Genomic DNA, 24815 nt, shown 5'->3' with positions numbered 1-24815 from the left:
ATATAGAGATGCAATATTAGTGGGGGGCAATTTCTTGCCCCATTAAATATTAGTTTATGTTTTCTTGGAGGGCTTCCTCTGATTGAGTCAATACTTTAGCATCCATTCTATTCCAGGCATTGTGCTTGATTCTTGAGATACAGTGGTTTCAAAAATCTGTCCCTTGCCCTCAGTCTAGACAGAAAGAGGTAAGTGGGTAGGTAGTTAATATAGCACGTTGAGATTGTTTTTAGGGCTAAAACAGCGTGCAGAGACTTGGAAAGACAGAAAGTTTCCCAAAGGGATGATTTGAAGATAGCTAGGTGGAGAGGTACGGGCTGCAGAGACTTCATTCACGGTGTATCATCATACTTCAAAATAGGTATCATGTGCTTCCTATCTCTTTCTCACTTCTGTCCTTGCCCATACCCTCTTCACAGATTTCCTTTCATTGTTCTTCTGTTTTTTAATTCCTTTCTTCCTTTAAAACAGAATCACTTTCTTATGTTCAGAAGTATATTATTAGCAATAAACAAAAGGAGATGAGCAAATCTTCACCAATAGTCCTTACCGAAGATTAAGAGTTCTCTGTTTAAAGTCATTGAAAATTATTGCAGTAATCAGTGTGAGGTACCAGAGAGGTCTAAAATTCTAAGGGCATTAAATCATGGGCACTCCACCCTCAGTGTTTAATTCTTATAGTTTTTAAACCCACCACACACCCACACACCACACACACACACAATCTTATTGTTACAAACACTGTACCTTGAGAAAGCTAGAAAATAAGATAAGCAAAAATTAAGAAAAGAAAAGCACTATATTCCCACCATTGGAGATTATCTTTAATATCTTTTGATTTGCTTTCAGATACTTTTTATATATGGATGTATTTTTATAAAAAATGAAATGATTGCAAAGCAAGTTGTTTTGTATCTTGGTTTTCTAATGATCTTTCCCTTTGTGAGTCAAAATTTTAATCTTATCTAATAGTCTATCTTGAATCAGATTTTCTCAATTATCTTCATAATACCATTTAGAGCTAGTAGGTCCTACGTGTTGAATCTAGCTTTTATGGCTCTTGGTTTTCTTATATTCTAGCATCATCCTTAATTTTTTCCCCATTGTACACTGACTTGTTGAACAGATCCGACCAAGGACCCCAACAGAATGATTCGTCTTGGTTTTGTCTGGGCGTCTTCTGGTGCTATCATTGAACTTCCCCCATCCACACTATTTTCTTATGCTGAAAGTTTGGTTTAAACTTCTGCTCAAAAAAAAATAAAAAAATAAAAAATAAACTTCTGCTCAGGTTATGTTAAACATTTTGGCTAGAATATGCCACAGGTGACAGTTTGTGTTTTTTTTGTGTGTCACATCAGGAGACATAATGTTTGATGGCTCCACCATTCAGGGGGCTAAATTGAGCACTGGATTCGGGTGTTGAAAATCTGGTCGCTTTGTGAACGTACACTTATGTTTTTCTCCTGTGACTAGAAAGAAATCTTTGTAGTATTGCTTTGGCACTTTATAACAGTTAGATTCCCCATAAAACATGCACTTAATGCTTTTTAACACTACTTGACAACCCTTGCCTAGGTCAATAATTTCATTAGGGATCAACAATGATTAAAATCTAATTCAATCCTTCCTTTTCTCTTAGTAGGTAATACTTTTCTATGAAATAACACTTTCTTTCATCAAGTGGTGTTGTTTTGTTTTGTTTTGTTTTGGTTACTCTGTAATATAGTCTAACTGGGGCAGCAAAATAAATGTTTAATATTCCCCATTAGATACATGTTTTCAAAGGAAAAAACTTACTTAATAACTGCCTCAAATGGTGACATCTGGTGAGGAGGGCTTCTTTTTTTTTTTTTTTTTTTTTTTTAATTTATTTATTTATTTTTTATTTATTTATGATAGTCACACAGAGAGAGAGAGAGAGGCAGAGACACAGGCAGAGGGAGAAGCAGGCTCCACGCACCGGGAGCCTGATGTGGGATTCGATCCCGGGTCTCCAGGATCGCACCCTGGGCCAAAGGCAGGCACTAAACCGCTGCGCCACCCAGGGATCCCAGGAGGGCTTCTTTTTTCAGTATCATTCTCTATTCATGGATTTTCACTGATTCAATCAATGTTCCTATATCCTTGAAACATTTCTGGTCTAAAAAGTTTTAAGTTGAGTAATTCAGTATCAGTTGTTTTACACTGAAGTGCTACTTAAGAGAAACAGATACAGCCAATTCTACAATTTTATGAATATTTTGAAAAAATGAGATTGACAAGATGGTGAAAATCCCTTTCATTACACATGACGAGCCACCTGGCTCAGAGTATGCCCTTCCCCGGTTGCAGTGTGTGAAGTTCAGTCTGTCAGCCTCACAAGATGAAAATGAATTTACTCTTGGAAAAATGGATTTACAAGGCTGAAAGGGAGGCACCATTTCACTAACTGTTCTCTTGTACCATAGGCAAGATAAGATGTCTCTATTTAGAGAATTTTTCTTTTTATTTCACAATGCAGATATGGAACTTCAGATTTTTTCTTACCCATTTTAAAAAATGAGTTGATAAACAGCTGACTACTGGCTTAGTGGTGCAGCTCATCACATAGCACATACATTGGAAAGAGGTATATATTTATTTGCTTGTTATTCTGTCTTCTAAAGTGAAGTCAGGGATCCCTGGGTGGCGCAGCGGTAAACCAAGAAGAACATGAAAATGACAAACGTGTGTGAGCGGGTATATATAAGCATGCATACATGCATGCATTCACAGAAAGATGTATTATTGAATTGTAATGTTACTGAATGTCTTGACTTCAGCACTGAAAGTCTCGTGTCTGGGTAAACACTCCAGTCCCAGGCAAAAAGGGATGGCTGGCCACCCTAAAGTTACCAGATAGAAACCACATGGGATTCAGCAACAGATCTCTGATCAGTCTTCCTGTTCTTGACTCAGACATTTAATAAGGCCTTTAATTCAGACATGAGTTAATATGTCAAACTGGCAGGAAAATAACTTATTAAGTACATAAGAATATGAATTCAAGTAAGTATGAGGAATGCACTAAAAGTCTTTAAAACTGCCAGTATGAAAAGGATCAAGAATTGTACTCCCTATTTTTTCTTCAGAAGAGGTAATATAGCTGCCAGTATTTCTGAATATTCCAGCCAAAGCTTGGAAAATAGCATGGCGGAAGGTACGAGGTACTTGAGTTGATTTTCACGATGGAATTTTATTTATACAGAGACCATTCATTGACTGTTTAGTTAGAAAAGACCTTAAAGAGTTATATAATCTATCTTTCCACATCTAGTCAAGGCCACAATTAGATCATGATGGGATTCTACCCAATATATTTTTAAAGACCCTCAAATAAAGAGATGTTCCATTATTAATTTTATGCCTCGCCTGAAACTCTCATCCTTTATATGGAACTAATTACTTTTCTGGTTGATGCTAGAGAGTGTGAATAGCCAGAAACCATTCTCTGACAAAGGTTAGAAGATTATTTTTCAATTTCCTTTAAGTATTTTAATTCTAGAAGCTTTTAACTTTTCTTCAAAGTTTGTACTTTTAAACTTTTGATTACATCTGTGCTCTGCTCCAAATCCCTAATGCATACATTTGGGTATGTTCTGCATTCCTAATAGCTCCTAGGTGATGCTGATGGTTCAAGGACCATAGTCTTGCTTGCTTGCTTAATTGAAGTATAGTTGACACACAATGTTACATAAGTTTTAAATGTACAACATAGTGATTCAGCAACTCTGTACATTATCCTATGTTCACCACAAGGATAACTACCATCTGTCACCATACAACACTGTTACAACACCGCTGACTACATTCCCTATGCTGTAACTTTCATACCTGTGATTTATTCATTCTGTAACTGGAAACCTATATACCTCCCACTCCCCTTCACCCATTTGCCCCTCCCCCCACTGCCTTGCCCTCTGGCATCCACCAGTTTGCTTATTCTGTATTTATGGGTCTATTTTGCTTTTTTTGTTTATTTGCTTTGTGTTTTTTTTTTAACCACACGTTGAAGAGCAAGGTTGCAAAGAACTTAGTTATAGCTTACTTCAGACTTTTCTTCTTAACCTAGAAAGACAAATAGTACCCAGTTAGATACAGTCTTTACAGAAAGCAGTGGACATAGATAGAGATGGAAAAACTATTTTAAGGGTATTATTGGTATAGAGAAATATTTGTAAAAACAAAATAAGAAAGCTATTTCTGTAGCATAGTGACTAGACTGCGATATAAATATGAATACTATATACAATGGTGACTTATCCTGTAATTGCTGATTGCTTTAGTTATGAATTTTTAATTCACACTTTATAACTAGATTTAGACTTATTTTACTCCCCTTTGATGAAATTATTTTTCTCTACTATTTTTTCTTTTTCTTTTTTTTTTTAATGATTTTATTTGTTCATGACAGAGAGAGAGAGAGGCAGAGACATAGACAGAGAGAGAAGCAGGTTCCTTGCAGGGAGCCTAAAGGGGGACTCGATCCCAGGACCCCAGAACCGTGACCTGAGCCCAAGGCAGACGTTCAACTGCTGAGCTACCCAGGTGTCCCAATTTTTCATAACATGAATATATGAAATTACTTTATACAAAGAAAGTTCACATGTGGAAATGCAGTATTGCAAATACCATAAACCAAATACATTTTTATATTTGTAATTCAAGCTAACATTTAGATTGGGGTGCCTGGGTGGCTCAGTCAGTTGTACATGGGACTCTTGATTTTGTCTCAGGTCCTGATCTCAGGGCTGTGAGATTGAGCCCAGCCTGTGGCTCCATCCTGAGCGTGGAGTCTGCTTAGATTTCCTCTCTCCCTCTGCCCCACTCCACTGGAACAGCTGAGGGCAGCATGGAAAACCTCAAATGTCTCTGTGAGGAGGCCTACCAGAAGACATATCAAAACTGCAGAGGCAAGGCCTCTATCGTACTTCCAAATGCCAAGTCTCCCGCAGAGTACATCTGATTTGTCAAGCCTAGATCACATTCAGAATTCAAGCTGCAAGGCAGTCTGGAAAATGTAGATCTTAAGTTTCTAGTCTCTATGACCTGAGAAGGCCAACTAGAAAAGGGGTGGAATGAATGGTGGTCACCAATACTTTATACCCTGTCCTAGGACTATTGTTCTAGAATAGAAGCTCAACATCTACATGGGATGATGTTCTTTTTTGTCAATTCTGACAAGTCAGTATATCAATCTATCAACAGTCTTCCTGATCTTGGTCAAACCATAAAAGTTTGATATTCTCAGAAACATACCAGAATGAGGCAATCTTAGATTTGAAATAATCGTGTTATTTAAAGATTTTATTTATTTGAGAAGGAGAGAGTAAGCACAAGTGGGAGTGGGGAGGGGCAGAGGCAGAAGGAGAAGCGGGGAGCCCAGTGTGAGATCATGACCTGGGCCAAAGCCAGACACTTAACTGACTGAGACACCCAGGCGCCCCTTGAAATAATCACTTTATTTTTGGATCGGTGCCTTTATATATATATATATATATATATATATATATTTATATATTTTTTTTTTTTTGCTAGAAAATGCATTCTTCAGGTAAAATATCCCTTGGAAACATTATACATAAGTAAATAAATAAATAGCTACCCTCCTCAAAGTGGCGGTAGGGCTTGTTGGCAGAAATATTTTGGGCTTTCTGTGTATTCCAGGTGGTTGCTTAGGTCTTCCAGATTCCCTTAAAGTTAGCTTGAGACCATGTGATGGCTTTCCGGCCCTAAAACCCCTGTGGATCCTCCATTCCTTTCTTCCCATTACAGACAGTGGAGTCTGTGTATTGATACATAATAGCATCACACTATGATGACAGCTGGACCCTACGCTTACTAGATGGAAGAGGTCTTTTGCCTTATGCTGGTGTTTGTGGGGAGAGAAATAAACATTCATGATAGGATACCATTGAGATCGTATGTCATTGCAGCATAGCCTGGCTCTCTTGACAAATGTGGGCCTGAAGTCCTGCAGTCTCCACCTCTCATTCTTCCAATGCCAGCCTCTTTGCCTCTCCTTTTCTCTCTGCTTTCTACTTGCCTCCCAAGGCAAATCTACATCGCTACTTCCGGTGCACAGTTTGTAAACCATTACTCTCGGCTTTTCAAGTACCCCCTCCTCTGGTTTTAAAAATATAAAAAACTGTGTGATAAATGAGTATTACTTTATAGATAAATGGAGGATAGGAGTGGGGTAGAAATGATGTTAAAATAGGCACAAGGGGTCCCAATTTCTGAAATAAAAATTACTACAGATACTATATCTAACCACTTGAAAATAGTATATTTGACTAGCAATAGAAATAAAGTTATATTAATCAAATAAATGGGAGCTATATTAATCAATCACAGAACATTCTACCTAATGAAGAACATTATCATAATATACTATAATTAATCAGCTCATGAAAAGCAATCTCAACAAATAGATCACAAAATTCAGAAGGGTTTATTTGAAAGATTGACAGGTTTTGGGGGGAACAGACCTATTGCATAACTCATCCAGGAATTTGATTACTTTCTTTTCCTCATCAAACATTTCCCTGCAATAATCTTAGGCACCAGAGATCAAGCAGTTGACCTCACTGATACATTGGAGGTCAGACTGTTTCTGTCAGCTTCTCTCTGGGATCCATGGTGTCCATGAATGTCTAGAAGGTCAGAAGGAAGAATGTTAATGGACTGAATATGGATCTATCTGCATTTACAAAGCAAGCTTCTAATCCATTCACACCTCAGCTCAGATGCCACCTCTTAGGGAGATCTTCCCTGACCACCTTATCTGAAATAGCTGTACTTTCCTCCCTGATCACTTTCTAGCCTCGCTTTACCTTATTTTCTTCATACCACTTATCACTGATTGAAATTCTATTGTTTATTGTCCTATTTCTTCACTAGCACGTAAGCCCCACAAAGAGAGGTGCACCTGGGTGGTTCAATAAATTGAGCATCTGACTCTTGGTTTTAGCTCAGGTCATGAGATCAAGTCCTGTATCAGGCTCTGTACTCAGCACAGAATCTGCTTGAGATTCCCTCCCCTCCCCTCATTTGCTCATTCTCTCACTCAAATAAATGTTTAAAAAAAAAAAAAAAAAGCTCCACAAAGAGAGAGCTTTTGTTTAACATCACTGTAACTCCAACAAATACATTGCCTGGTACATTACATAGTAAGAATTCAATATTTCTTATATTTCCTATGGTTCTTTGCCAGACACAGTGGAGAGTTTCCTCTGATCTTTTCTATGAGAACCTGGTAGGGCTTTTGGAGATAAAACTCATTCCACCTTCCCAAGGCTGGATCCCACTCTGGAGTTTTTAATTCTCAAATTTGCACAGAGCCTCCAGCAATTTGTCAATTACAATTTAGGTTTCCTATGCCATAAATGGGTCTCTAGAAGGTTTTTCCTGCGTGGGATTCACCTATCTGTCTCTATAATTTTTGAGGCAGGGGTTTGCCCTATGACCTCAGTTCTCTAATGGATCCCAGAATTGTTGTTGATTCAGCTATTTTTATGTGGATAGGAGAGATAACTTCCAAGTTCTTTTTGTGCTGGACTGGACACTGGAAACCATTCAAAAATTTTACTAAATAAGTGAATAAATGCTATAAGAATGTACAGCTATCAGCTGGCTCACTATTCTAGTTTTGTAAATCTGAACTTTATTTTAATCAATCACAACATAATTATACAGGAAGAGATGAATTCTCATGCCAGTGAATGGCACTTCTCTGATGACTGAACTTTTGGACTGAACATCATATTATTTGCATAATATGGAAAGTGGTATATAAAAGTTACATTATTTATTAATTAATAATTCCTTAAACTGAAAGCAACATATTCTAAATGTATTGATTGTGGTATAGGCTAAGCTGCAATAACAGATACTTCCATAAATCATTGGTTCAAATATAATAGAAGATTATTTCTCTCTCTTACAGTCTGGAAGGAGATGGTTGCCCAGGTTGGGGTGGGCAAAAATCAGATAGAGCCCCAGGCTGAGTTCAAAGAGAATATGTAACCGGATCCTGGCTGTTTAGTTAGGAAGGATTGTATATGATCCAAATATAAAGTGTGTATATGTGTGTACAGGGCTCAGATGAATCAATTTTAGCATAGCATTCCATTTGAAGAAATATATACTCCAGTAGCCCAACAGAAATTAAAAGACATTTTAATATTTTATGTGCATTTCTCAAGAACTGTTAGGGAGATCTGTGCCATAACCCACAACAATACTTTAAAAAATATTATCTGTCTTCCACACTTCTTTCGTACTCCGTGTTTTTTGCAGTCTTCTCAAAATCCCCCAATTCCCCTGACACCCACCTTTTATGGCTTTTCTGTCTTCTTCCTCCTGCCCCCACCTTAAGCTCTTTCTTATTTAGATCAATTTAGAATTGAGCTTCTTTTTATGGTTTCATTTCTGCTTTGCTCATTACCTGGATTCTCCACAAGAAAGAACCCAGGGCTGACCCAGAAAGCAAATATCCTTTCCCTTACTTGACTGCAGCTCTGGCCCAGTTGCTCTCCCTGTCTTCTAATTTTGCATTACAAAAACACCAAGAACTAGACTGGCAAAGAAAGACTTGCTTAAGGTGGTGGGGGAAGGGTAGAATCTGCACAGACAGGACTGGGGAGGCAGTGAATACTTACACGTTAAGACGTCTTGTTTCCATCACACATATATCATTAAGAGCTCAAGTGAGGATAATGTGGACTGCTATAACTCCAAAACAGATGGAAAATCTCTCAGTTTAAAAATATTCACAAAGCTAGATTTATGCAGATGTTCCACCTGAAGACAGCGCTGAACAAATTAATGCTCACTGTGGACTATGAAAGTCTAATCTATAAAGTGAAAAGGGAAGAGAAGGAAACTGAAAATTACTGAGCACTTACTCAGTATTGGGTTAAGCTCTTTAAAGAATGTCATGTTATTTAAAATCCCCCCATAACCCTTCAGATCAGTGTTCTCGGCTTGGGGATCTATAGACCATATTCTCACTCATATTGAGTGCTGAGATTGAAAAATGCTTGTGTTTTCATACCAAAAATAGCATGAAAATGTTTAACACGATATAGTGTGAGTGCCTGACATTAACCTTTTTGATTGTAATGTAGGTGCCTGACATCAAGCTTTTGATTGCTGAGGTATTCATTTCAAATAAGTCCATCTCAAATAAACATACTGCCAGCTGTATGACACAGCTTAAACAACTGTGCTAAGGAGTTAGGCTGCCCTCACCTGTGAAGGTCCCTTTTCAGAAAGCCCTGTGTCACCTAGATAGATGATTGCTTGAGTCAACCCAATTTTTCTTTCTTGCACCCCAATTCCTGCTTGGGATGCTGTAAATTCTCCAATAAAGAGTGAACCCAAGAAACCCTAGGGAACCACACTTGGATGCCAATAAAGTCAAAGCCCCAGATCCACACTTCTTCCCTCTCTCTCTACCCATGACCTCACTATATGGCCCTTGGATGTGCTGTGTACCCTCCAGGACCTCCAGTGCTCCCTTATCTTTGGCACTGAGGTGCATCTTGCAAATGTAAAAACACAAAGGCTGGTACAGCCACCACCATTGACTCTGGTCAGCGAAAATGTCTATGGGACCTTGGCATAAATAATATGGACCCAGGTGATTGGCCTCGGGCATTCCTGGGCCAACGCATTACTAACAATTGGCTGGCACTGACAGGAACACAGGGGCATGTTCTAGATCATCAGGAAGATTATCTTATAATCAAATAATTCTAACCAAAGAGTCATATGACTGTATGCTACTGTAATTGAGGTAGACTAGTGAGAAAGGCATGCAGTCAGACTTGATCTGTAAATGACATGTGTAAGCCAAGTGAAGGCCAAAATATCTCATACTGTATGAAATAAATGATGACTTTGTAAGAGCTAAAATTCAGAATTGGGCTGAGATTTGAGTCATCACCCGGCATATGGTGGTAAAGTCATATTCTAAAGAACACGCCTAGAAGCAGTATTAACATTTGAGCTGTGATTTGATATAAACCAAAAAAAAAAAAAAGTCATCACATTGTTAATGCTATTTCCTTGAGGTTTGTTGTTTTTGTGAGTATTTAAACAAATTTACAAAATGTGTTGATTTATATCAGGGCGGTATATATCAGAATGATTTATATCATTCTTCCCAATTTTTCATCTCTCTCTATCCCAGCATTCTCTGTTCTACAAGCCAAGCTTATGTCTTGTGACTTCGCAGCACCCCTCACTAGAGAAGGCAGAATGCCGTAGGAAGCTGGAAAAGAGGCAAGCTGTTTATGTGGCAGCAAAACACTGGCAAAACCGTTGCTTTCAGTGGCCCAAAGGCAAAAAAAAAGTACTTAATGAACCTGTGGCAGACAGAAAGGTTCTCAATCAGAATCTTGATAATGTGAACAGACTGTAATTTGCTGCATTCAAAAAGGTACAACAAGAAAGTGATGAGCTCAGAAAAACTGGCCACTTTGCAGGCAAATTGAGAGGGGATGTAGAGAACCTAGAAATTCCAGAAGCTGTAGGGTTGATAAATAAAATTGTTTCTCCTTTCCATTCAGTAAGAGATAAAATTTAAAAACACCTTGTATTTGAAAGACCTACTAAAAAATAGCCTCACAGAAATGACAAAATCCAGGCACAACCTCATTAAGACCGACCTTAAGGCAATGTCTGGCAGTAGATACCTTCACCTGGACAAAATGACTTTTGAGAAAAGTGATTATGAACTCAAAGTACTTGTAATTAAGTCTAGAGAGACAGGCCTCACAAAAACTACAGTGTGGATTTTGGCACATGGAGTGGCTGTAATTAACGGCATCAAAAATCCAACAGGTTTTCAAGAGCCATGTTTGCAAAAGTGCTGCCATGCTAGATGAAGAGGTTGACTTTGAGATGGATCAAAAAGCTCTGGGATCCCAACTTTCTAAGGGTAGCAAGTGGGTGAGAGAACTGCTCATGTTCGGCAATACTATTTCAGATGTGGCCCCAAAGGGTGGAAAGAAAAATCACACCGGAGGCAGAGCAGGGCTGTGGAGAACAATGGACTGGGCCCTTTGTCCCAGGGCAGAGCCAGGGCCCAATAAAGGACTGTTCCCTACCCTAGTGGAGAAACTGGCTGATATATCCCTGTTTCAGAGTGTCTGTGGACCAGTTGACCCCATATGCCTTCCAATCTTCCCTTTTTTCAGATAGGAGAGTTTACTGCTAAATCTTGTCCCTGTTTTATGATTGTATGTTGGCAGAGGGTGACAGATTCCTTGGTTTTGTTTTGGCTTGTAAATATCTAGATTGGGAAGAGCCACATCTGGCCCCAGGGTAAAGCACAGATCCTGAACTTTGAACCCCATGCTATGACTGGATGAGACTTTTTAATTAAAATGTCTTGAGAGGCAGGGGTGGGGGGAGTATGTTGCAAAAGGGAGCAAAGTGAATAATTATTATTTGAAGGAGACTGTGGTGGATTAAGCAGCTGTCATTCTCAATTCTTCATATACTTCCTCTTATAGATCTATTCATCCATGCTCTTTGCCTTGGGACTTTGCAGTACCTCGACTAGAGTAAACTAAGATATTTCCTTGCCCCATTGAAGCTGGACCTGGCTGGAATGTTAATAAACATGATGAGGCTTTAAATATGTGTGCATGGTTTGGCATTGCCTCTTTAGTCCAGTAATACATCATTAAAAAAACCTAAACAAAACTCAAAGAGCCAAAAAACCCAAACAATAACAACAACAAAAACCCCATACTCCGTGTAGCCTCTGATCTCAAAATGAAGACTTGAGGAGAACTGATTCTACTTGTAACCTGGGGCTAGTCTTTACCTAGTCTACCTGACATCAGCCAAACCCAGCTGTGAATAAAAAAAAAAAAAAATTTAATGTGCAAGCAACAGAGATCTTTGGTGCTTTCATTTATGCAATCAGTATTAGTTGACTAATAAAATTCACATAAGGAATATAAGTATAAAAATTCATACCTCATTTTATGTTTATACATCGCTCATGTCATTAAGTTAGAAAACATTTTGAGTTAACAATAGAGTTCAATTTTTTTAAAGATCTCCATGGATTTATCAAGTTTTAGAAACTTTGCCTTAGAGAGTTCTGATTAAACCCATTTTCTACTATCTGTCTTTCTGCCTCTTTTATTAGTTTTAAGTATCTTCTCTTTTGGTTAGGTGACTATTAAAATTTGCTCTAAGGGCATAAAGAGATTAAAAGAAAGAAAAAAGTTTTCTAAGAAGAAAGATAGAAAGGAAAAAGCTAAACTGCTGAATTCAGATGATGCAATTTGGCAGAATAATATAAGCAGAACTGTGAATGTCCAAACCCTGTCAGAGATTTTCACCATCAAAGGATTGACGTACCAGGTTTGCGCATCCCTACTGCGGCAGACAAGGGCAGCTTTCAAAATACTTCCAAACTTGGGACTATTCATCAATAAGGCTGATACTAACATCAAAATGTCAAAATGTGCAGCCTAAAAAAAAAAAAAAAAAAAAAAAATAGAATCTTGCAGAATTAGACCAGGAATGAGAGGCCCTTGGGGAATAAAAATGCAGATTACAAAACAAATAGAATCTTTTAATATTCAAGAGACATTTTTTTGTTGAAGTTTTCCTCACTAGACCATAATTTGAGTAGCTTCAGACATTAATCACATCATGGAGGGGTGAACCGCCCCCCACCCCTGATTTATTTTTTATGTGTCTCACTGTTAACAAACTTTTTTATATTTAGAAAAAACTTGAAAGCTCCTTGGGGATTTGCACAAACTGTTCCTAAGGTGGGCCATACAGAACCCTGTGGTCAGTCACTCCATGAAGGGAGCTGTGGCTTCCTTCAGTCTTTACCTCCTTTAGGTGAGCGGAGAGGAAAGGCTAGAGCAGCTCAAGCACCTCCCAGTCTAGAGGGAACTATAGTGACTACACAGGTTGCTTACACACAGGTAGGCTGATAACAAGAATGTCTTGTTTATGAGCATTACTTCCTCAAGGAGTGTTGTGGGGATACTAACGTGGTAAAAAGAAGGAAAGGAAAAACTAACAAGGAAAGGAGGTTAAGTCCTCCACCTCCAGCCATCTAGAGCCAATTTTCTCACTTTAGAAAACTTCATTTCTGAAAGCTCTCAAAAACCTGCCCACTTCTTAATTTACTGACCATCTCTTGGGTAAGGGTACTCACCTCCTTCATATGACATGTTGGGGCACATTTGCTCTGGAAGCAGTTTGGAATCAGAGAAGAATGGTTATCCCACAAATGTGGGGTCTCTTTCAGGGAATGATGCAAAGTCATTCAGTTTCAGGAGGTGAAACTTAGAAAGGTTGCTCTTGCAGATTCAGGGTCCTGGGGAGGTCATTCTGGTTTGGAGGCTCTCAGCAAGCCCTTGTGTCCAGGCTTCTTTGTCATTGGTAGCCCGAGGGATAAAGAGAGCAGCTGTTTAGCCAGGGCAAACTCTGTTCTGGAACCACTGTGAGAAAAATAATACTTCAAATCAAATTCCTATCAAAAAAATTCATGGATTTTTGGTCAAAATTAAGACTCGCACAGTTATCTTTATTATTGGTTGATTGATTGCTTTTCCCATGATCATAGGTGAGACCACTTCGTTTCCATCTTTACCTTTTCTACATTCTCCTTAGCTCCTTTTTTTGGGGATGCTAATCCAATTATTTGTGTTGTGGGGGTGGTAATGGAAAAAGAGAGTGGCTGCAATTATGGAAGGAGTGGGGGTATGGATCTTATTTTCAGTGCAGTTTTTACAGTAGATTTCCTTTAAAAATTACATTGAGCAGGGATACCTGACAAAAATATTACTAATACATAACTCTGAAATTAGATATAGCTATGTCTTATGTAGACCACTGTACATATCCTTAACTTGAGTAATTAATTTTGGATAGATACATTGCATTATTTTTATTTTAAAATTCTTTTAAAATCAGGAAAATTATTCTGTTTTAACAAATACAGAGGACAAACTGGTAGTTGCCAGAGGTGAGGTTTTTTGGGGAGGGGAATGGTGAAATAGATAAAGGGGATTAAGAATATAGACTTATCATGAAGAGTGATGAGAAATGTATAAAACTGCTGAATCATTATATTGTGCACCTGAAACTAATATAACACTATATTAATTATACTTCAATCAGGTTTTCTTTTTAAAAAACAACATTTTTGTTGAAATATTTCAAGTTATTTAGAGGTACATAAAAAATGTTCAATCTCTCTGATAACAGTTTAACACTTTGGTGTATATTCTCCCAGACATTACACATACCTCCATATATAAATGGACTTTAACAAGCTTTTCTCCCTCTAGTTTTCATTGATGCTCTTCCCATGTGAGTTTATGTAATATAATTCATTCTTCTAAACAATTACACAGAATTGTATGTACTAGAATTTATTTAATCATCCCTTTATCGATTGGGCATTTAGGTTACTTCTAATTAAATTTATATTATAAACAATGTTGAAAAACAACTATGTAGAAATACTTTTTTACTCACTTAGAAAATTCTCTATAGGAAAGATTCCTAGAAATGATATATTTGATTGGCCTTTGTGCTTTTAAAATATTCATAGATGCTATCTGATTATTTTCCAAGAATTTTACTAGCTTATAAATGCATCAAAAATAGATAAATTTTGGGATGGCTGGGTGGCTCAGTGGTTGAGCATCTGTCTTTGGCTCAGGTCATGATCCCAGGGTCCTGGGATTGAGTCCCACATCAGGCTCCCCAAAGGGAGCCTGCTTCTCCCTCTGCCTGTGTCTCTGCCTCTCTCTCTGTGTCTCTCACAAATAAATAAATAAAATCTTTTAAAAAATAGATAAATTTTCTTCCAAATTCCTTTGAATTTTTATGCAATCATAGAATTCATTTAAAAAAAGGACATTTATATTCCTAACCTCCAAAGTAATGGTATTTGGAAGTAGAGCCCTTGGGGGGTAATTAGGTTTAGAAGTGGTTATAAGTGTGAAGTTCCCATGATGAGATGAGCGTCCTTATAAGAAAAGGAAGAGCATGAACTCTCTCCATCCCTCTTTCATCCCCCTCCTCTTCTCTCTGCTGTGTGGGGACAGTGTGAAAAGGCAGGCATCTGCAAACTATGAGGAGGATTCTCATTACATTCTCAACATGCTTCACACCCTGATCTCAGACTTCTCAGAGAAATGGATTTCCATTGTTTGTCACCCAGTTTATAGTATTTGTTTTGGCAAAGCCAACTGACAAATACAAGAGTTTTCTTTCCAGTTAGGGTGTTCTCAGCTGCAAGTGATAGAAAGCCTAATTAGGTGGGGCTTAAGCATTAAAGACATTTGTTACCCTCCCCCGCCCCACCCCTTAAGAACTTCAGGGTTTCAGGGAACTCCAGGGCTTGATAACCTCACAAATCTATCAGGGGCCTGGGTTCCTTTATCTTTGCACTTCATTGTTCACACTGTGTTCCTACACATATGTAGGAATTCCTGCCTTTTCTCATGATCTCGAAATTGCTGCCACAGTTCTAGGTGTCATATTCAGACAATTTTTATTTATTTATTATTTATTTATTTATTTATTTATTTATTTATTTATTTATTTTAAGATTTTATGTATTTATTTGACACAGAAGGAGAACCAGAGAGTACAAGTAGGGAGAACAGCAAAGGGAGAGGGAACAGCAGGCCCTCCACTGAGCCCGATGTGGGGTTCGATCCCAGCACCAGGATAGTGAATGAGGCCAAGGCAGCCACTTAATGACTGAGCCATATGGTCACCCCCAGATAACAACTTTTGGGGCAGAAATGTAATATGTGTGACATTCTCAGAGTGAGGAAACCTTTGCAGCCCTCTCTAGCATATTTAACGCTAATGTCTCACTATGCAAAATGTAGTCATAGACAATGAGATTGCCATGATTATCTTGCTTCAGTGAAGACTTGCCCTCTGGGCTGGGAAGAAGCCTACCCTTCTTGTAAAATTGATTGCTTTAGTTCTGTATTGCTAGAAAACAAATTACCCCCTGAATTTAGCAGCTTTAAAGAACAAACATTTATTATATCACACAGTTTGTGAGAGTTGGAATCTGGGAGTGGCTTAGCAGGGTGGTGGTGCCAGTTGAAGGTCTTTAATGAGGTTACAAAGAAGTTGTCAGCAAGCACATGAGAAAATGCTCCACATCACTGGCCATCAGGGAAATACAAATCAAAACCACAATGAGATCCCACCTCACACCAGTGAGAATGGGGAAAATTAACAAGGCAGGAAACCACAAATGTTGGAGAGGATGCGGAGAAAAGGGAACCTCTTGCACTGTTGGTGGGAATGGGAACTGGAGCAGCCACTCTGGAAAACTGTGTGGAGGTTCTTCAAAGAGTTAAAAATAGACCTGCCCTACGACCCAGCAATTGCACTGCTGGGGATTTACCCAAAGATACAGATGCAATGAAACGCCGGGACACCTGCACCCCGATGTTTCTAGCAGCAATGTCCACAATAGCCAAACTGTGGAAGGAGCCTCGGTGTCCATCGAAAGATGAATGGATAAAGAAGATGTGGTTTATGTATCCAATGGAATATTCCTCAGCCATTAGAAACGACAAATACCCACCATTTGCTTCCACATGGATGGAACTGGAGGCTATTATGCTGGGTGAAATAAGTCAATCGGAGAAGGACAAACATTATATGGTCTCATTCATTTGGGGAATATAAAAAATAGTGAAAGGGAATAAATGGGGAAAGGAGAAAAAATTAGTGGGAAATATCAGGGAGGGAGACAGAACATGAGAGACTCCTAACTCTGGGAAATGAACTAGGGGTGGTGGAAGGGGAGGAGGGCGGGGGGATGGGGGTGACTGGGTGACGGGCACTGAGGGGGGCACTTGATGGGATGAGCACGGGGTGTTATTCTATATGTTGGCAAATTGAACACCAATAAAAAGAAATTTATAAAAAAACAGTTGTCAGACTGAGTGGCAGTAATCTGAAGGCTTGAGTATGACTGGAGTATCTGCATTCAGAATGACTCAGTAACATGGCTGTTGGGGGTGAGGGGAGCTCAGTTCCTGGTTGGCTTTGGCTGGGGTGTCGGCTCCTTGCTGGATGTTGGTGGGGTGTCAGGTCCATGCCATCTGAGCCTCTCCACATCTGGGCTGCTCATGCTTGGCAGCTAACTTCCCGGAGGGCAAGCATTGCGAGGGAGTGAGTAGTAAGCTGCACTGCCTTTAGCGACCTAGTACCCCAAGTCATGCACTGTCACTTCTACTTTATTCTATTCATCAGAAGTGAGTCACCATTAGGTTCTGTCTCTTACAGAAACAAGTATCAAAAAATTTGTGGATATTTCAAAACCATCAGAGAAAAGTAAGTGCGGCAGCTCTTTCACAAGAGAAGAAATGAGGGTGGCTGATGAGACAATTGATTATTTTTTTTACCTTCCATTCTTGGTTTGCTAGGTTTTTAAAGATTGTGTACACTTGAATTTTATCAAAAATCATTTCAATTATAGAAGCAAATGGAACTTTTTTCTCTTTTAATGTGTTGGATTATATTCTTAGATTTTTCTAATGCTGAAGCACCTTATTAGTAGTGGGATAAATCTTTATTGTCATTCTGTATTATTATTTTTGTACATTGCTTATTTGATGTTGCACCTGTGTTCAAAGGTGAGATGCATTTCTTCTTTATTCTTCTATTGTCTTGTCAGGTTGTGGTATTAAAGATATGTTAACCTCATAAAATGATTTGGGAAGCCTTTCCTCTTTTTCTATTCTCTGAAAAATAAACCATGTCTAGCTGTCTCTCTTGCTGTCTCTCTTTTTGCTGTCCTTGCTTAGCCTTTTTTGGCTCCAGGGATATCTTTTAATTTGAAAATTTGTCTTTCTTAAGAGTGTGGTGTTTTCAACCACTGCCTTTTTTTCTCTCTAATAATCATATTTAGCTTCTCGTTTCACAAGGATCCCACAGTTACAGTCCCTCTGATTTATTTAGGGAACAGTTTTTCAGACTTTATTCTGCTAAAAATGTGACAGTTTCTGTGGAACTCTAGCCTAGTACTTTTGCAAAGTTTTAAGTAGGCATCCCTCCCTCTCAGTGCATGATTCCCTTTGGCTCCATGGATATCCTGACTCTACCCAAGGTGGCTGAGAGGTTCTTGTTGGGAAGATGGTAACACACTTCTCTGGCAATTTTCTCCTGTTAGTGCTTGGACTCACTTATGAGCACTTGGTGCTGGTTTCTTCATAAAGGGGACCTCATTTGCTTTGTATACTACAGAAACCCTTCCCGATACCTGTTTTACTGGTGATACTCGTCCTTGATTTCTAGCACTTAATGGATTTATTCCTTTTACTCTTTGGAAATTTCAATGAGCTTTTGGGAGGAAGGATAATAAACCTTCGTGTTGTCCATCCAACCTGCCATTTAGACTACAAGTCTGTTGCTGCTACTTACTATGCACATAGAACTTGACCTCCACACAAGCATGTCCACAACTATGGTATTTAGAATCCATTATCTTTTAATATATACATTATAAAAATAACATATGCATACTATAGAAAACGTGGAAAATGCAAAAATGTGAAAAGAAGGAAAAAAGATCCATTGACCAAACACCTCAAAATAATGGCTTGTATCAGACCTGGTATTTTCTTGTAATTCTGTTAAATATTTGTAATCATACATATATTTTTATATCTTTTTTTTTTTTTTGAGAGAGAGTGAGAGAAAGAGCTTGAGCGGAGGGAAGGAGCAGAGGGAAAGGGACAAACAGACTCCATGCTGAGCACAGAGCCCTGTGTTAGGCTCGCTTCCAGAACCCTGAGATCATATCCTGAGCCAAAATCAAGAGTCATATACTTAACAGACTGAGCCACCCAGGTGACCCTGTATATCTTTTTTTATTTAGTGTTATACCAGAATTCTCTTTTAGTGCTATTGCTTGTTTTGTAATGATAGTGTCATTTTTGAAGTCACTGTTTTCATGATTCTAGTATCTAATTTTTAAAATCTAATGATGGTCTTTGATGTTGCTTATAGCATTCCATTTTTCTGTTTTTACAGGATTTTCTACTAGTCCTTGGGTTGTGCTTTCTATGAGCAATGATTGCTCACCTTTTCTCTTTCTATGATCTTTTCCATTATTTTCTTTGCTGTAGTGAATTTATATATACTTGATATGTTATTTTGTTGCTGAAGGCAGCCCTACCAAAGTGTTCTCTCACATCTGAATATAAGTGAGTCATCTCGATTCCCTTATCACTTATCTGAAACCTGAGAATTCGAGGACCGAGTGCTGGTGTTCCAAATACTTTCAGAAGCCTGGTTCTGATCTTTAGTGAATGAGTCGTGATCTTTCTTCTATAATTTAAAGCCCTGTAATGGGATTAATTACATCTAAACAGCGGCATTTCTTACTCCCTTCAGTAATTTCCTTAAGCTTCACATCCTTCTCGACTCAGGCTATAGCACTTCAGCAGAGCCACTTCTTGCTCTCCCCAGAAGCTGTTCACACTCTTCTCTGGCTCCTTTTTTTTTTTTTAATAATAGGATTTTTTTAAATATAAAATTGACATACCATAAAATTCTTCATTTTTAGGCATACAATTCGTTGTTTTTTAGTATATTCACAGAGCTGTGCAACCATCAGCACTAATTTTAGCACTTTTCCTTATCCCCCAAAGAAACCCCCCACCCATTAGTAATCCTTCCTCATTGTCTTCCTCCTCCCTCATCCCCCTACTTTCCTGGGAATTGCCAATCTACTTTCTATTGATTTGCCTGTTTGGGACACTACATATATGTGGAATCATACTGTATGTGACCTCTTGTCACTTAGCACGATATTTTCAAGGTTTATCCATGTACTATTTATTTCTTTATTTGAGAGAGAGAGGAGAGAGAAAAAGAGAGAGAGAAAAAGAGAGAGAGGGAAAGAGAGAGAGAGAAGAGAGAGAGAGAAAGGGAGAGAAGAAGAGAGAGAGGAGGGAGAGAGAAGAGAGAGAGGGCGAGAGAGAAGGGGCAGAAGGGAGAGGGAGAGAGAGAACTTTAAGTAGGCTCTATGCCCAGCATGGAGCCCCTACAAGGTTCGATCTCACGACCTCAAGATCATGACTGAGCCAAAATCAAGAGGTAGATGCTTAACTGACTAAGCCACCCAGGTGCCCCTATCCATCGACTTTTTAAAAATTGTGGTAAGAATCCTTAATATGAGAGCTACATCCTTAACAAAATTCTAAATGTATGATATGGTATTGTCTATAGACACGAGGTTGTGCAGCAGATATCTAGAACTTATTCATCCTTTACAATTGAAAATTTATACACATTGATTAGCGACTCCCCATTTCCTCCTCCCCACTGGCACCCACCATTCTATTCTTTGTTTCTATGAGTTCTATTGTATTAGATTCTTCATAGAAGTGGAATCATGCAACATTTGTCCTTCTGTGACTGGCTTATTGAACTTAGCATAATGTCCTTAAGTTTCACCCATTTGTCACATATTACAGGATTTTCTCTTTTTTAAAGCTGAATAATATTTCATGGTACTTATATACCACATTTTCCTTATTCAGGTTGTTTCTTTATTCTGTTGTGGGGATAGGCCACATTTCGCATCATCAGTTAATGAACGTTGGGGTTGTTTCTACTTTTTTGGCTATTATGAATAATGCTGCTATGTCTCAGGGGTTTTAAGAGGGGGAATATCTCATGAGTTTTGATACAGACATTCTTTGATGGGGTATGGAAGGGGATGGGTGGTGGGAATCTCCTTAGACTTCTCTGCCCTGTGCTCTCACTCTAACAATGAATTTGCCTTCTTCTCCTTTGCTTTCTTTCTTTTGTTTTATTGTTTTAAGATTTTATTTATTTATTTGATGGAGAGAGAAAGAGAGAGACAGAAAGAGCAACAAGCAGGGGGAGTGGCAGGGATAGGAAGAGGGAGAAGCAGGCTCCCCGTGGAGCAGGGAGCCTGATGTGGGGCTCGATCCCAGGACTCTGAGATCATGACCTGAGCTGAAGGTAGATGCTTAACCCACTGAGCCACCCAGATGCCCCTGCTTTGTTTGATTTTTTTTTTTGAGAGAGAGAGAGAGAAGAGAGGAGAGAGAGGAGAGAGAGAGTGAGAGCACGAGGTGGAGGTAGCGGCTGAGGGTTAGGGAGAGAGACAATCTTAAGCAGGTTCCATGCCCAGTATAGAGCAAGATGTGAGACTCAATCTCACGACCTTGAAATCATGATCTGAGCCAAAATCAAGAGTCAGATGCTTAATGAGCATCTGAGCATCTGAGCCATCCAGGCACCCTGCTCCTTTGCTTTCTGTTCCAGCAAATCCTTGTTTGTCACTGAGCTATTTGTCTGTGCCTCACAAGGGACTGCTCTGCAGAGCCCTCTATGTGTTCTATCAAGAAAAACAAGAATGGTGAGCCACCATTCTTTGTTACTAGCCAGACACTGGCTTGGGCAAAGGAGTTCTCCCTTCTACAAGAGTTTGCTGCATTTCTTGTTCCATACTGCTCCCCTCTGTCCCAAATAACCTCTCCTCAACTGAGTAGGAGTCACAAGAATATTTAGGATTTCATGTATTTACCTTCTTCCTCCCTCTCACTTTCCACTGTTCTAGAATGGAGAGTTAGGAGTTCATCCAAATGACATTATTTATTGGTCTGTTTCTTGCCCTACCACTTTTCAAGCATTATTATATGAAATTGGCCTTCTCTCTATGCATTGCTTTTTTCCTTCTGTTTGTAATCTTTTTTTTTTTTTCATTTTATTAGTTTTAAGAGGAGGGAGAGACATTTTGTGATTTGGCTTTTTTTTTCAGAAAGTCTTCAAGTGATTCTCCAAAAACTGTTATAAATTATTTATTTAATTGCTATTTAATAGTCCATGGTTCAATGTGACATGATTTATTCCAGAATTCCCTTATTTTTGGACATTAGGTTTGTTTCCCTTTTTGGCTATTATAAATAATGCTTGGAGGAGCAAATTTTCCATAAATCTTTTTGTTTCGAGATCATTTTCTTAGGCTAAACTGCCAGATGTGTAATTATCTGACCAAAGAATAAGATGGTTTTTAAGTTACTTGAAACATCTATGCAAAATTATGTCCCTAAAAGATTTCTCATTTGCACTCCCAACAGTATGGGTTACATGACTCTCTGATTGAATTTTTGCTCTTATTTAAACAAAACAAATCAATGAAACTGTAACTAACTTCTTGTTAGAATTTATGGAACTATGAGTTAGAAAAAGCATAAAATTCGTTGTAACTGCCTTACAAGGCATAAAGGTGTGACAATGCTATTATTTTGTTTTGTATATCTGCCTACTTTTTGGTGGCTAGTCTTTATTTCAATGAAAACAGTAGAAAGATACATGTTGGATCAGCATGATCCACCAAGTTTGGGTATACGTAAGTAGATTTTTCAGAATCTTGACTTCAGCTAGGTCACTTTTTGTTCTGAACAGTTTTATTAGGGTAGACATACATATTGAAACATATAGTATAGTGCATATTTTAAAGTGCTTAATTTGGTACATTTGACATATGTATATGCCCATGAAACCATCAGCACAATCAAGACAAAGAATATTTCCATAATTTCTAAGTTTCTTCTTGGTCTTGTATTCTTTCCAGGTCTTTCCAGCACTCCCACCCCTCATCTGCTTTTTTGTCACTGAAGATTAGTTTGAATTTGTAGAGTTAAATAAATGAAATCATAAATTACATGCTCTTTTTTTTTTTGTCTGGCTCTTTCAATCAGTGTAACTATTTTGAGAGTCATTTATATTGTCATGTTTCCAGTTTGAGGACATTACCAAAGAGTTGCTATGAACATTTCTGTACAAGACTTTGCATGGACATAGGCTTTCTCTTCTTTAGGGTAAATACTTAAAAGTGAAAAGTCTGGGTCATATGGTAGGTATATGCTTAATTTCCAAATAAGCTGCCAAACTGTTATCCAAAGTGTCTATGCCATGTCACATCCTACCAGCAGGGTATGAGAGCTCCATTTCTTCCACATCATCACCAACACTTGGTATGTCAGTTTTTTTGAGTTCAGACATTCTGATTCTAATGGGTGGGTAGTGGCATCCCATTGTGATTTTAACTTGCATTTCCAACTGGGTTATTTGGTGCTTTATGGATGCCTAGTGATACAGTGGAACTGTTGTGTCCCTTTATATAGTTTTGTGATGCTGGATACATTATTCGATCTCTCTGTGCCTTGGTTTATTTATCTAAAAATATATAGATGAAGAAAACTGTACCATATACTTCAAAAAAGTTGTTATTAAAATTCATGGACATTGCAAATGTAAAATGCTTTGCAAATTACATAAGTAATAGATATTATCATTATGATGGTTAAATTGCTGCATGATTTTGGGCAAATCACTTCAACTTATTTGAGGATTACTTTCCAGTTCTGTAAATTGAGGCTAAATAAGGTGACCTCTAAGTTTCCTTCAAGTACAAAAATGTTCTTGTCTAAAAAATATACTGATGTTCCAATACCACATATATATAACACATTTATGGAAAAGTACTCCTTAATGTGGAAAAAATGATAGCAAAACATTAAAAAAATGCAAACTTTATAATTTCTTATTATCTTAGCTACGCCATATTTTAGAATTTTAACACAGATTTCTATTTTTCTGTGTCTTATGTGGAGGTGGTTACTAATAAGACCTTCCTTCATCTCTGTAACTACTCTGATCCAGAGAGAAAGAAATTTTAGTATTCATACACAAGTTCATCCTCTATTCCAAATATATGGAATTCAAAATATTCAAAATAATGTGGTCATTTCACTAAATATCATGCAGTTTAAGGCATTTTTGTGAAGTTTAAAAAACTTTATCTGCTGGGGCACCTGGGTGGCTCAGTGGTTGAGTGTCTGCCTTTGGCTCAGATTGCGCTCCCCATGTCCCGGGATTACATCAGGCTCCCCCCAGGGAACCTGCTTCTCCCTCTGCCTAGGTCTCTGCCTCTCTGTGTGTCTCTCATGAATAAATGAAATCTTTAAAAACAAAACAAAACTCTGCCTGCTTATTCAGATCAAGAGCCAGGCCAAATTTTGGGATGATAAAAGGTCTAGGAATCACTTCTATCTGGATTTGCATATAAATGAAATCATTTAAAGGAACACCTAATTGGAATTGGGATCAAGGGAACTGTGCTATGAAACTATTGGAGGATTCGAGGTTCCCTATTTTAATAATGTTCTGCCAAACATCTGTTTTATTGCTTAAAATCACGTAAACAAATAATAAGAGATTTGATAGAATAGCATCTCAAAGTTGCTTTTTAAATTATTTAGAGATTTAAGGATATAACTTGTTGTATCTAATGTATTTCTTAGCAATTGACCTAAACATGTTAATTCCCTCATAATTTCAATGACTTCATTATATTTTGATGCAGTTTAACTGCTCGGTTTGAAATATACTCACAGTGACATGTTTTTTCTTTAAGTCTTCCTGAGTACATTATGATTTGTCCATATTCCATAGAGTTCAACAGTCATCTATTAGATTGGAGAGAAACAGTAGCAAGCAGGAGCCAATTCCTTCCTTCATATTCTCCAGTATTTAGCAGTTGAAAGCTGACAAAGTTAAACCAGTGGCCTCCCATTTCTGCATAAGAATTCTGTTTTTCCAATATTTATTTCATCATTTCACTGTCTTATTTTAGTTTCATTATTCCCATTTCCGGGCTTGATATTATTGGATTTGTTTTTACAACAGTTGTAGAATTACAATGATAGCTC

At 38.1% G+C, this 24815-nt stretch overlaps 1 long non-coding RNA gene across 2 annotated transcripts in view; it reads right to left on the bottom strand.

The window, feature by feature from the left end:
* Nucleotides 1-6435: 6435 nt before the first annotated feature.
* LOC119879206 overlaps nucleotides 6436-24815 on the bottom strand; it is a 29479-nt gene continuing 11099 nt past the window's right edge. For both annotated transcript variants that reach the window (XR_005387379.1, XR_005387378.1), the window contains exons 2-5: nucleotides 13226-13511; nucleotides 12409-12521; nucleotides 8685-8879; nucleotides 6436-6677 (exon numbers count right to left, since the gene is read on the bottom strand). This is a non-coding gene — a long non-coding RNA (uncharacterized LOC119879206). The remainder of the gene's footprint in view (nucleotides 6678-8684; nucleotides 8880-12408; nucleotides 12522-13225; nucleotides 13512-24815) is intronic.

This window comes from Canis lupus, unplaced genomic scaffold (genome assembly GCF_011100685.1).
Source record: "Canis lupus familiaris isolate Mischka breed German Shepherd unplaced genomic scaffold, alternate assembly UU_Cfam_GSD_1.0 chrUn_S423H583, whole genome shotgun sequence".
Classification (NCBI taxonomy): Eukaryota; Metazoa; Chordata; class Mammalia; order Carnivora; family Canidae; genus Canis; species Canis lupus.
The sequence above is the reverse complement of the archived record's forward strand: the minus strand, read 5'-3'. Positions and strand labels throughout refer to the sequence as shown.